The following is a 12,450-nucleotide window of genomic DNA, read 5'->3' as shown; positions in this document are numbered from 1 at the left end:
TAGGGACTACCGGGACTGGTGTACTGCTTACACAGAATGACCGCCAGAACTGCTCAGTCGAGGCAGACCGGCAAACCCCGTTTTTTTAGAACACTGCCCAGCTTCGCCCACCCACACGCACTGGTTATATAAGCAGAAATAGGTGCGCTCTGGGGTACATTGCTAGATATCATATGGAACGGGCACGCTGAAATTCTTGCATGTCATATACATATACATTGAACATGAAATAGATTCAGGTTTGATTAGGGTGCAATAAACTGTTCATAAAAATATCCTAATTGGTAGTACTTGGATGAGACTTTGTAATCTGTGGGATGGGAGTTTTTATTAGAATACAGTCACTGTATAGTATTTCCTCTTGAGGTAAATGGTCATAGAAGACGGTCTGCTGGTGAGACAGAAGGGGTGCTGGCTGGTGAGACAGAAGAGGGGCTGGCTGGAGATGTAGAGGGGGGCTGGCTGGAAAGACAGAATGGGGACTGGCTATAGAGACAGAAGGGGGTTTGGCTGATGAGACAGAAGAGGAGCTGGCTGGAGAGACAGAAGGGGTACTGGCTGGTGAGACAGTGAGACAGAAGAGGGGCTGGCTGGAGATGAAGAGGAGGGCTGGCTGGAAAGACAGAAGGGGTACTGGCTATAGAGACAGAAGGGGGTTTGGCTGATGAGACAGAAGAGGAGCTGGCTGGAGAGACAGAAGGGGTACTGGCTGATGAGAAATAAGGGGGTTGATGGCTGGTGAGGCAGAAGGGGCACTGGCTGGTGAGGCAAAAGGGATGCCGGATAGTGAAACATATGTAGGGCTGGCTGGAGAGACAGAAGGGGGGCTGGATGGAGAGACAGTAGGTGTGCTGGCTGGTGAGACAGAAGGGGGCTGGCTGGAGCTGAAGAGACACTGGAGGACTGGAGAGACAGAAGGGGGCTAGCTGGAGAGAAAGAAGAGGTGCTTGCTGGATCTGGAGAGACACTGGGGGGCTGGATAGACAGATTGAGGCTGACGAGACAGAAGGGGAGCTGGCCGATAAGACCAAAGGGTGCTGGCTGGAGAGACAGAAGAGGCTGGAGAGACAGAAGGGGCTTGCTGGAGGTGGAGAGACACTGCAAGGCTCCAGCTGCAGAAACATGGGGGATGAGGCAGAAGAAAACTGGGGGAAGGGGCTAGAGTTTATGCTCAACTATCAGGATTACTGGCACATTAAAAAATACTTGGCACCACAGTCTATTTTGCCCCCAGGGGGCTGCCTACTTGGGATCAGTACGTAATTCCGCTGGACGGGATCCCGGCGGTCGAAAAATCCCGATGCCAGAATCCCGACAGGGGTGGCGAGCGGAACGCAGCCCCTTGCGGGCTCGCTTCGGTCGCCACGCTGTGGGCACGGTGCCTCGCTACGCGCGGCACACTATTATATTCTCCCTCTATGGGTGTCGTGGACACCCACGGAGGGAGAATATGTCGGGATTGTGGCGGTCGGGATTCCGGCGTCGGTATTTCGACCGCCGGGATCCCGTCCAGCGGGATGTTGACCGCATCCCGCCTATTTAGTTTGTCTGGGGCCCCACAATTTCTGAAGGCAGCCCTGCCTGTCGACTTTTGGAATGTTGATAAGTCGACCAGACACAATTGACTACTGTACGTTTTGTATTTATATGTAGAGTGAAGTTTCATTTTTTATGAAAGAAGGTTGTAAGAAGATTGAGGGAAATTTCAAGACCCAAGTGCCAATGGGATATCACTTTTTTATTTTTTTAAATAAAAAACACATAAAGCCAGATAGTGAGACAATGGATCAGAAACTTGAAGAGACATGTAAACAAGACACATACAGTAACCTACAAAATCTGTGGGGGCACATGGCTGCTATATTGTGAGAGGGATATGGATGTTATAATATGAAGAGGAACACAATGTCATAAAATGTTGGGGGAGATCCTGGCTGGTATAATGTGAAAGGGGTACAGACTGGTACAATGTGTCGGCAAATGACTAGTATAATGTGAATGTACACTGGACCTGATTCAGAGATGGATACAAAGTCAATGTTCCACACTACTAAGCGATTATCAGCAGACTGCGCAAGTGCCGCAATCACATTCCACATGCGTCAAGGTACCGCTGTGATCCCGCTCACAATGAGGATTTATTCACACAGTGATTGACAGAAAAAGACCATTTGGGGGAAGTAACAGGAGTGGTTGTAAAACCGCACACATGTCATGGACGTTTTTGGGGTGTGTATCTGACGTTAGCTTACGTACAGAAACAGGACACCTGCATTGTTACTGCTGTGCCCAGTCTGCATAGCCATAGTTCTATGTTCTTGCATAATAGTCTGAGAATGTGTACGCAATTGCTAATTTGTTGCGAGAGTTCCGGTGGGTGTCTCTTTTCATTTCTGGGCGGCAGCTTCACTTGCGGTTGCGAAGCCAAAAAAATCGCAATTGCATTAGAGTCCAGTCTGAATCATCCCACAGTCTGATACAATGTGGGGAACATTCATGAGACTATGGGAAGGATAAGCATAGAAGTAAAGAGGAGGTCAGAGATGAGGCCAATGGCATGAAAGGAGAGGGTTGCACCTTTTAGAAAATAATCACTGAAATCTGATTGGTTGCTATGGACAACATGTCCACTTCTATAAACCCACACCTTAGTAAATATAACCCTAACACTGTGATATAAATTTCTACAGAATAAATCTATGGATTCTCTTTGAAAGTAAAAGTTGTGCTAAAAATAATGTGATGAAATGCAAAAGTGCAAATTTACAGTGTGAGGCAGCTTTAAAATGAGGCTGACAAGTTGCAAAGTATAGTCAATTAATTAAACTGACAGAGCCGCATGTCCTAAGGAACAGTAATGTGGGGAGTGTAACTCTGGTATGCATTGACAGGTATAATGATGATAAATACATTCAAGTTTATTTATAGTGCAGAAACTATAACCTACACCAGGAGACATTTTTAAATGCTTACCTCAAAATATTTTAAATGGCTAAAGAGAGACACACGGGTAGGCCTTTTCTTTATGTTTGGAGATGTGGAAACACATCCAACACAACATAAAACGTAAGCAAATATACACAGCTATAAGCAGCTCATCAAAGAAGCACACCATTTACCATGAAACAGTCATTAAAGTAGTGTACCATTTACCATGAAACAGTCATGACAGTAGTGTACCATTTACTATGGAACAGTCATAAAAGTATTACCATGAAACAGTCATGAAAGTAGTGTACCATTTACCATGGAGCAGTCATGAAAGTAGCTCACCATTTACCATGAAACAGTCGTGAAAGTAGTGTACCATTTACCATGGAACAGTCAAGAAAGTAGTATACCATTTACCATGGAACTGTTATAAAAGAAGTGTACCATTTACCATGGGACAGCTATGAAAGTAGTGTACCATTTACTATGGGACACCCGTGAAATTAGTGTACCATTTACCATGGAACAGTCGTGAAAGTAATGTACCATTTACAATGGAACAGTCATGACAGTAGTGTACCATTACCATGGAAACGTCATAAAAGAAATGTACCACTTACCATGGGACAGTCATGAAAGTAGTGTGCCATTTACCATGATACAGTCAGGAAATTAGTGTACCATTTACCATGCAACTGTCATGAAAGTAGCTCACCACTTACCATGGAACAGTCATGAAAGCAGTGTACTCCTTACCATGGAACAGTCATGACAGTAGTGTACCAGTTACCATGGAACAGTCATGAACGTAGTGTACCATTTACAATGGAACAGTGAAGAAAGTAGTGTACCATTTGCCATGGGACAGTCATGAAAGTAGTGTACCATTTACCATGGAAGTCATGACAGTAGTGTACCATTTACCATGGAACCGTCTTAAAAGTAGTGTACCATTTACCATGGCACAATCGTGAAAGTAGTGTACCATTTACCATGGAACAGTCATGAAAGTAGTGCACCATTTACCATGGAACAGTCATTAAAGTAGTGTACCATTTGCCATGGAACAGTCATGAAAGTAGTGTGCCATTTACCATGGTACAGTCAAGAAAGTAGTGTATCATTTACCATGGAACAGTCATTAAATAGCTCCCCATTTACCATGGAACAGTCATGAAAGCAGTGTACTCCTTACTATGGAACAGTCATGACAGTAGTGTACCATTTACCATGGAACTGTCATAAAAGAAGTGTACCACTTACCATGGGACAGCCATGAAAGTAGTGTGCCATGTACCATGATACAGTCATGAAAGTAGTGTACCATTTGCCATGGAACAGTCATGAATGTAGTGTACCATTTATCATGGAACAGTCATGAAAGTAGTGTACCATTTACTATGGAACAGTCATAAAAGTAGTGTACCATTCACCTGTGAAACTGTCATGAAAGTAGTGTACCATTTACCAAGGCACAGTCGTGAAAGTAGTGTACCGTTTACTATGGCACAGTCATGAAAATAGCGTGCCAGTTACCATGAATTTGGGGGAGCTCCACCAGCTCTCAGGATAGTGTGCAACTCTCTAAAAATTCCTCCCACGTCTCCCATGAAGTGGTCAGAGGAGTGGTACAATGGCGCAAATCTCTATAAATCAAGTCATTGTATCCCACAATGCAATGCAGCAGATCTCAGCAATTCACCATTGGGCTGCAATGAAGAGAATCATACCATTATGTCCCTACCATGTTTTGGTCAAACATTAACTATAAATCTCAGTATGACAGAATCTCTTGTATATGTATATAAAGTACATTTGAAGGTTGAGACTCATTCTACCTAGTTATTGCACACCTCCCATCTTCCCTTAGGTCATTTTAATCTGTACAGGTTCCTTTCATTGCTGTCTATATATTAGAATGGGCACTGTTATAAGTCCTGGATAAATTGATATAATGGGGTATATTTACTAAGATTCGTATTTTTCAGAATCATGTTCAAGTTCAATCACGACTGACATCGACAGTGTAAATCTGCAACTTTTTGAATTGATTACGACTCATTTACTAAGCAGTCGTATTCGTATTTTCCGTATCTTCCGATGTCGATGTCATTCGTGCTTTTTTGCTGCTGAATGCGGCCGCGTTTGCTATTTTGCGGCCGCGTTGTTGCGTTTTTTTTACGACTGCGTCACAAGTCTGTTACGGCAGTGATTTGGAATTTGCGGCCGCGTTTTTACTCCTAAGTTTCGTTTACGTCACGCGGCCGTGATTGGTTGTATTCGTGAAGGAGGAGTGTCTGTGCATGTTACTATAAAAACGCCCCAAACACTCCGCACCTCGTGGGTTTAGCTAGTGGAGAGGAGAGAGGAAGGTGTATTTGGAGTTGGTGAGTTTGGTGGAGTTTTTGGTGGATTTGGAGAGGAGTTTGGTGATTGTTGAGTGCTGTACTGTGTGTGTTAGTAGTCTTGTGATCTTTGTAGTATTGTTTTTTCCCAGTTGGTAAACTTTTTTGTCCTTGTTTTTTTTTTTCAGTCTTTTGTCATTGTTTGTGAGTGAGTGAGCGTGTGTGTTGGCTGTGTGGTGTGTAGTAGGAGTAGTGGAGGAGTGTGTTTTGTGTTTTCATTTTTCTGTGTTTTATGTTGTTTGTCATGTCCGACTCAGAGGTCAGTGTGGTGGCGGAGGTTAGTGAGGTGGAGGCTGGTAGTGAGGTGGAGGCTGGTAGTGAGGTGGAGGAGGGTAGTGAGAGGGAGGAGGTTAGTGAGGAGGAGGAGGAGGGGGTGCCTGTTGCTGGATTTTCCAGTGATAGTGATGGTGTTGTGGCACCGCAGCCACGCACCACTACCAAGACTGGCAGGAATATAAAGTTCAGCTATGCTGAAAACATGGCGTTGGTGCGTGAGCTGATGAAGCACCATCGCCAATTGTTTGGTCAGGATGCTGCCAGGGTGTCCTCCCGCAGGAAGTCTGCCCTGTGGGGGCAAGTCATACTTGCTGTGAATAGTGAGGGTGTGGTGAGGCGGACAGAGGACACGTGCCGCAAGCGTTTCTATGATATTAAGCGGCGTGTCAAAGCCAAGATGGCCAAAGAGTCCAAATCTGCACGGAGAACCGGAGGTGGGCCACCTTTACGTGTAAGCTATCGGGACTGGGAGGAGCCTGTGCGGGCATTGATTCCTGGCGAAGTGGTGTCTGCTACTCATGTCCGGGATTCGGACCGACCCACGCAGGATGGTAAGTTTGTTTTGTAATATTGTTCTTAAAATGTCTGTAAAATATAGTTAATTTCATTTTTAAAGTTTAAAGGATGATTTTTTTCTCACAAAACAGATTGCATGCCTATGCTCCCTTAAGGTGTGTTTGTGTTTTGAATGTTTTTTTTTTTTCTCCTTGCTGTAGCATTTTTTTTTTTAATATTTTTTACAAAACATGTGCAGTGTTTTTAAATGTTTTTTTTTCTTTTTTTGTTGCAATTTTTGGCGATAATGCTTGAACATGTGTGTTTGTTTAAAATCCACAAAAGGTTTTTGTTTTTTTTAAAAACTGAAAAGCGGGGAAATTTTTAAAACATTACATTTTAAAAATATTTGCAAGTACTCAATCTCTGCAATATCTGAGACCAAAAACTTATTTTAAATAAATTTATTGTGTGCCACATCAAGTACATTTTGATATTCAACTCAAAATCATGAATGTAGAAGCTCTTAAGCTTAAAAATTTGTTTTAAACAAAACCAAATAGATGCTTACAGTACATTAATGGTTTTCAGTGGGTCATTTTTCCAAAAACATGGTAATAATGTTGGGGTCACTTTTTCCACAGTCACACAGACCAGCCGCCCAGACAGGCCTCACACAAGTCAGGATGATGCCGGTATTGCAGGTAAGTCTTCACTGTAGTCACATATTCTGAAAACACATAGAAGTACAAAATATTAAGTTTAAATTTTGCACCTAGGTTCTGCTTCTGGAAGCCAACCTCCTGTAAGGCGCCCATCACAGGGCTTGGGCCACTTACCCAGGAGGCCAACTAAGACACGGCGTCTTGGCTCTGATTCCGCACCTCCATCATCCCCACCCAGGCGAAGACTTTCGGCAGTGTCACCCCAGCCACCACTGGCACTATTGTCGAGTTCGCAGAGTGATGAGGCCAGATCACCTCAGTTATCTGGTGAGTAAAAACATAAATTAAACACATAAGCAATAATATACACAGTACACTTAAGATGTTGTTAGTTGGTTTGGAGTTTACATGTTTTCCTCAACAATCAATGTGATGTAACGTCTTCAATTGCTCAAGGTGCTTTAATAAAATTAGATAAGGTCTTAGTGGATGGTCTAGACAACCTATTTGTATGAAAAGAACAGATTTGAGGATACATTAAGCACACACACATTCACATTTTTAAAAAAATATGACTAAAATTAAATGTTGGACCGAAAAAAAAAAAACATTAGAGTGTTCACACATCGCCCCTGTCCAGTATGTAGATGGCTTACTTACTCCGCTCCTCTGGACTATACAGGTAAGTAGTCTATATCGTGGTGAGGGGAGGGAATCTAACAGTGTAATGGTGTGGAGGGAAGTTAGTTAAGTGAGGAATATGCAAATTTGGCAATGTTTGCGCCTGTGTTGGTTTTTTAAAATATAAAAATTATAAATTGTTAACGTTGAGAAAAACAAGTGCTAATAATGCAAAAATATAGTATTAGGAATGTATTAATGTGTTGCATTAGCCAGGCCAAATTAAAAAAAATTACAACATTGCATGTTGCCTACCCCATACAGAGCACAACTTGATGTCCGCCGAGGACCAGCAGGGACCAGAACAAGAGCCATCCTTCACACTGCAACTTACAGCTGTTGATCCAAGCATGCCAATACAGTTGCAGGATATACCCCAACCATCCATCAGTCCCCAACTGGCACAAGCTCCGCCCCCAAGCCAAATTCCTGGCGATTTTTGGGCCAGTTGGACAAGCCAACAGGCCCAAAGCAATGCCACCCTGACCCAACATACACAACACCTTGCCAGTCTGCCCCATCATCTACCGCGTATTAGTCGCAACTCGGGCAGACTGATAGTACAAGTAGGGAGAATGGCTACCTCAATGGAGCAAATTAGGGCTGAAAACAGCCAAATGAATGCACATTTATCCCGCATTATAGATGAGCAACAGCGACATCAGCAGGCACTCGTTCAGATCATTCAACACAATCAAGTGGTGAATGAGGCCTTATCCAGGATTGTAGCCAGCCACACTGCTACAAACACTCAGCTGATTGCCAGTTTAAATAATTTGAGCAGCAATATTGCTATGATGGGAGCTCAGCAAGTTACCTCCAGCTCGGGGACCACGACCCCTGTTCAAACGCCAGTAACCTCCCCTGTCCGGCGTTCCTCAAGAGCACGTGCCAGTGAGCCAGCACCCAGCACACACAAGCGAAAAAAATAACACCAGTCTTTTTGTGCAAATAAATACAAAAATTTGTTAAAAAAACACATTCCTGTGTCCGTCTCCAAAATTTTTTAAGCTGGTCTGTATGTATGTAGTTATGTTTTTCAAGGGTAATGACTGTAAATGTTTTGTTAGCATCAACTAAGCACAATGGACACACCACTATAAACAACAAACAGTAAGTAACAGAACACACAATAGAAAGTAGAGCAAAGTGTTTAGTGAAGGATAATTACAGCATAATAAAACTTACCTGTAAAATATCGCAGGATCACTTCTTGACGTACCTGCCTCCCTACAATTGTACTCACACTGTCACCAGATGTATCTAACTCCTCTGCTTGCTGACTGCTTTCTCCCTCACCATGTGCCAGATGTTGACTTAAACACAGATTATGGAGAAAACAGCAGCAGAACACAATCCGAGTCACCTTTGAGGGACTATACAACAAAAGGCCACCAGATTTATCCAGACACCGAAAACGTGACTTCAGCACCCCAAAACATCTTTCTATCACATTCCGCGTAGCCTTATGTGCATGATTATAACTGTGTTCAGCAGGAGAATCAGGTTGGGACAATGGAGTAAGGAGCCAAGAGTAGCAGCCGTAACCCCCATCACCTGAAAAACATATATAGTCAACATTAGGACATATGTTAGATTATTCTATCACCTCCTCCAAAATCTAGGCTGTGGTTAAAAGACATACACACATAACATTTTCAACATACCCAACAGCCAGCCATCAGGCATTTGTCCCTCCTCAAATTTATCGAAGAGCGATGACTGACTGAGGATGAAGGAGTCATGGCAGGCACCAGGGTAACCTGCAACAACACTCATAATTTTTAAATTTGCATCACAGACCACCTGGACATTAGTTGATTGATCCATATGCCTATTAGTATATATATACTGGCGGCCCTTAGGTGATCTCAGCTGAACGTGTGTGCAATCTATGGCCCCCAGCACATTGGGCATGCCTGCAAGCTCATAGAAAGCTACCCTGACAGCACTCCACTCCGACTCCTCAGTAGGGAAGCAGATTGAGGCTTTAATGTGTGGCTCCAACACATCCAAAACCTGAGTGGACATTAAATAAGCTAAGGTGAGTGTCATGTTAGGTATTCTCTACAATACTGTGGTGTTTCAACTTACACAAGCAACACTTATCCATAACCGCATATGTATTTTTAGACTCACCTGCATCAAAAATCTTGAAAAGGTGGGCTGTGAGATCCCAATGACGTCGCCTGCCACAGCCTGGAAGCTCCCAGTAGCCATAAAGTGTAACACAGCCAGGAGTTTGTGTAGGCCTGAGACAGAGCGAGAGCGTGCTGTCTCAGGGTCTATGCCCAGTTTGACAAGGTCATACAGGTGGAAAATGTTGTTTCTATTTAGGCGGAACATCTGTATGACCCTATCATCGGACAATGCATTTAAGTTTAAACGCCCTCTAAAAAAACGAGGCTGGCGCAGCCTCCGCGGTACCTGGACAACCTGTTGGCCATGTTCACTTACCTGGTCCTGATTCCTGGAAGCCTCATGGAGCAGTCTAACGTATCCCACAGCCAACAAAAAACCATTGCCACACACTACAGCCGCCATTTCAGAGTGAGAGTAGTTCAGAATGTGCCTGAAACACTTTTATAGGCCCAAAAAAACAGGTGTGAGTAATGGATAATTAAGTTCACATGTAAACGCGGTTTTCAAAGGCTGGCGCGTTTTTTTTTAGGAAAAAAATGCGATTCGTAATTTTTCGCGGCCACGAAATCATTTTCGCGGCAGCAAATGCAATTACGAATGGTTAGTAAATGACCGAGATTCATATCTAAATAGGCGTAATTTGACCGATGGTGTATTCATTCGTAATTTTGAACTTGGACTAACAAAAAAATACGAATGACCTCATCACTGCCGTGATTAGTGTTTAGTAAATGACCGAGATGACACTTTGAAGAAAAAACGCCATCTCGGTCAAAATCGGGAGCTTAGTAAATATACCCCAATGTGTTAGAAAGATGTTAGGAATTCATATGATGGGGTTCACCTTAACGTGATAGATGGGAATGCATTTTTGGCCAAATGTGCTAAGAACCTAATTTAATTGTAGAGTTTTATCATAATTGTTTTGAGTATCAATATTGTTAGCGCTTAGAGGGTGCACCTGCATTTTCATTTTTCTGTACGATAGAAAAGTGTCAGAACACACAGCACATCGAAGCTTACTTTGGGGCTGCGTATTCACAGATCGGTCAGAGTGACCCAGTCCACTGACGAAAGCACATACAATTATGTGGATGGCCAGGTCATTTAAATGGGGAAGAAAATGAAAAGCTGATGGATGCAGAGTGAAGCTCTGGGCAATTTTCTGCCGGAAAACCTTGGGTTCTGTCATCCATGTGGATCTTACTTTGACACGTAACACCTATTCTAAACAGACCAAGTACTCCTCTTCATGGCAACGGTATTTCCTGACGGCATTGGCCTCTTTCAGCAGAATAATGTGCCCTGTCACACTGCAAAAATTGTTCAGGAGTTTAGCACATCTACGATCAGTCAGACTGACGTGTGTGTGTGTTGGGGGGGGGGGGGGACACCCAGCATAGGGCTAGTCAGCCCCGCATGTCAGTCCCTGCTCCGTCCCACAAGTACAAAAGCATCGCACAGCGGCAATGCTTCTGTACTTCAGGAGTAGCTCCCTACCGGCGCAGCTCCTGCACGCTGGCAGGGAGCTACTCGTCGCTGCCTGGGTCGCAGCGGCTGCATGTGATGTCACGCAGCCGCGGCCTACCACCCCAACGGTCCGGGCACGCCTGCGTTGCATGGACCGCGCACTCTAAACGGCGGCCAAACGCCGCCGGCCCGCCCCCGACCGCCCAGCGACCGCCTCTGCCTGTCATTCAGGCAGAGGCGATCGCAGTGCTATGACAGCCGTCGGCTTTCTGGCATGCACCGGCACACTGCAGCGCCGGCGCATGTGTAGTTCAGATCTGATCGCTGCTGTGCGAAAATGCACAGCACTGATCAGGTCTGAATCAGCCCCAATGATGTGCAATGTGAGTAGGTTTGAAAATGAAGCTTTCTGACAGCTGTGCATGTAATAAATCATGTGGTCTGCAAACTGTCACAAAAAAAGAGAAAAAAAACCCCAACAAAAATAGCATTTTATTCCAACCCACACATTCATTATTTTCCCCTTTGACTCTGAATTTATTTTAACCTTTTTTTTCCGTGTGTCCAGTTAATGTAATATGTTCCTGCTTGTAGCTCGGTTCAGGAGGTCATTTCCTGTTTGTCCCCTATCCTACATCACAGTCTTAACTAAACTAACATCTGTATATGTAATATTCAATGAAAAAATCTGCCAATTTGTCCTAGAAACAATACTCATGAAAGGCAAAGGCGCCACCTAGTGATTAAAAGCATTATATTCACATACAGGTTGAGTATCCCTTATCCAAAATGCTTGGGACCAGAAGTATTTTGGATATCGTATTTTTCCGTATTTTGGAATAATTGCATACCATAAAGAGATATCATGGTGATGGGACCTAACTCTAAGCATAGAATGCATTTATGTTACATATATACCTTATACACACAGCCTGAAGGTAATTTTAGCCAATATTTTTAATAACTTTGTGCAGTAAACAAAGTGTGTGTACATTCACACAATTCATTTATGTTTCATATTCACCTTATACACACAGCCTGAAGGTCATTTAATACAATATTTTTAATAACTTTGTGTATTAAACAAAGTGTGTCTACATTCACACAATTCATTTATGTTACATATACACCTTATACACACAGCCTGAAGGTCATTTAATACAATATTTTTAATAACTTTGAGTATTAAACAAAGTTTGTGTATGTTGAGACATCAGAAAACAAAGGTTTCACTATCTCACTCTCACTCAAAAAATTCCGTATTTTGGAACATTCCGTATTCTGGAAAATTTGGATATGGGATACTCAACCTGTATAATACTTAATTTACATTCTGAAGCAGCTAAATCCAGCTAAATGTCATAATTTAGGCTATGTACACATTA

Source organism: Pseudophryne corroboree, chromosome 6 (assembly GCF_028390025.1).
Source record: "Pseudophryne corroboree isolate aPseCor3 chromosome 6, aPseCor3.hap2, whole genome shotgun sequence".
Lineage (NCBI taxonomy): Eukaryota > Metazoa > Chordata > Amphibia > Anura > Myobatrachidae > Pseudophryne > Pseudophryne corroboree.
Note: the sequence above shows the minus strand (reverse complement) of the source record.